Source organism: Octodon degus, unplaced genomic scaffold, assembly GCF_000260255.1.
Source record: "Octodon degus isolate 3935 unplaced genomic scaffold, OctDeg1.0 scaffold00007, whole genome shotgun sequence".
NCBI lineage: Eukaryota > Metazoa > Chordata > Mammalia > Rodentia > Octodontidae > Octodon > Octodon degus.
In genome coordinates, this window is record NW_004524583.1 from 15,236,874 (window position 1) to 15,239,306 (window position 2,433).

The 2,433-nt window shown below is 35.5% G+C and overlaps 1 protein-coding gene and 1 pseudogene across 1 annotated transcript in view; one reads left to right on the forward strand and one right to left on the reverse strand.

Annotated features, from left to right (window-relative positions):
* The window catches only part of Gphn (gephyrin), an 837,950-nt gene that overhangs the window by 199,277 nt on the left and 636,240 nt on the right, over positions 1 to 2,433 (reverse strand). The window lies entirely within an intron of this gene.
* The window catches only part of LOC111812573, a 2,638-nt pseudogene continuing 2,173 nt past the window's right edge, over positions 1,969 to 2,433 (forward strand).

Sequence of the window (2,433 nt, forward strand, 5' to 3'; positions counted from 1 at the left end):
TTTTTTTTTTTTTTTTTTTAAGTTCTTTATATATCATTCTTTGCAGATAAGTAGCTGGCAAAATTTGTTCCCTATTCCGTAGGTTGTCTCTCTTACTCATTGAATTTTTTGCTGTAGAGAAGTTTTTTAGTCTGATAAAATTCCATTTGTTGATTCTTGCTGTTATTTTCTATGTGATTAAGGTTCTGTTTAGAAAGTTGTTTCCTATTCCTATGTCCTCAAGTGTTTTAGCTATTTTGTCTTCCTGAAGATTTAATGTTTATATATTTGGCCCATTTTAATCTAGTATATGGTAAGAGATAAGAGTCCATTTTCATTCTTCAACAAACAGATAACTAGTTATCTACACTTCATTGAATATGCTATCTTTCCTCCAACATATGCTTTTAAATCCTTTGCTGAAGATTAAATAGCTGAATATGTCTAAGCAGGTTTCTGTATCATCAATTCTATTCCAATGATCCATGTGTGTTTTTGTTCCAGTACCATGCTATTTTTATCATTATTGCTTTGTAATAAAGCTTGAACTCTGGTATTGCTATGCCATATGTTTTGCTCTTATAGTTCAAAATTACTTTTGCTATTCTGGGTCTCTTCTGGTTCCATATGAATTTAGAATTATTTTCTCTAGAACAGTGAAGTATCATTGACGTTGGGCTTTTTTTTTTTTTTTTTGCTTTAAACAATTTATTTAACTGAAATGGACTTACATTTGTTTCTGAAGTGACTTCCATTTATTTTGATACATCTTTTCTCCATGATGATTTACAGGATCTTTAAGCCAATATAAATATTTTATAAATATTTGGGTATATACCTGCACAATAGCTCAGCAATATCTTTCAGCAAGAAAAACACTGAAGAGTAAAGACTAGACACAATTATTAGGTACAGTGAAAATCTGCTGCAAATATTTCTGAGGTAAGAAGGAACCACATACCTGTTCAACTAAGAAAACCACCCTTACAACACAGGATGATTTCATTTTTACGTAGGACCTAGAACACTTAAGCTGCCGACTGGGTGCTGAATGGCAGAGCAACATCCCCAGTTTATGCCATGAATTCATAGGGAATAGTTCCAACAACTTAAATTCCTTTCTATTGGTCCTTACAAAGTGTACTTCTCTGGGAAGGGCTGGCTAGTGGCTCAGTTGAACCCAGGTACCTTTCTCTTTGGCTTCCTTCTTTTTCTGATCATTTTTCTTGACACATTTCAGGAAGCTATCATGACTTTTTGAGTGTTTAATTTGCTCAATATGGACATTAATCCTCTTGGCAAGTATCTTGCCCTTAACTTACTTGTTTACAACAATGCCAACAGCATGCTGGGTAATTTTGTAGACTCCTCACGTTTTGCCAAGGTGACATTTGTGAGGCATTCCTTTTTGCACAGTACCCATTCTCTTGATGTCTACGATATCACCCTTTTTGTATATTTGCATGTATGTGGCCAAACGAACAACCCCATGTTTTTTATTTTTATTTATTTATTTATTTTTTGTTTTGGCAGAACCGGGGATTGAACTCAGGCCCTTGCGCTTGCCAGGGAAGCATTTATTCTACTGAGCCATTTCCCTGGCTACCCAATGTTTTTTAAAAGGACTGGAAAACATATACCAGGTTCCCCTCCTTTGTGTTAGTCATTTTGGCAAATTACTGGAAGATGGTGGTTCCAGCCAAAAGGATATATGATGTTGGTACTTTGATTGGGATTGCACTGAATTTGTATAGCAGTTTTGAAAGTATGGCCAATTTGACAGCATTGCTCCTGCCTATCCAAGAGCAGGAGACCTCTTTCCATTTTCTCATGTTCTCTTCAATCTTCTTTTTCAGAGTTCTGAAATTTCTTTATTAACTTTTTGTTTAGTTAATCTGTCTCTTTGTGAAAGTTGGAGAGCTACATCCTGCACATTCCATCTGCTTCCATTGTTTGCTTCGGTAGCTTGTCAGGTCCCCAGCAGCCAGCATGGTGCAGCAGATCAAAAGCAAAGAGGCCTTTCAGGAAGCTCTGGCTGCTGCAGGAAATAAACTTGTAGTAGTTGATTTCTCAGCCACGTGGTGTGGGCCTTGCAAAATGATTAAGCCTTTCTTTCATTCCCTGTCTGAAAAATATTCCAACGTGTTGTTCCTTGAAGAAAATGTGGATGACTGTCAGGACGTTGCTGCGGATTGTAAAAAGTGCATGCTAACCTTCTAGTTTTTTAAAAAAGGGGGAGAGGGTGAGTGAGTTTTCTGGTGCTAATAAGGAAAAGCTTGAAACCACCATTAATGTTCGTCTACATGTGTTTTCTGCAGAATGTAACTACAGCTGTTTAAAACTTAATTTTTTTTTAAATTTACAAAAAAAATAAGTATGGAAACTATATAACAAACTACCATCTGATTATAAATGACAATAAAATATTAATTTTACCCTTAAAAAAAGTTGGGA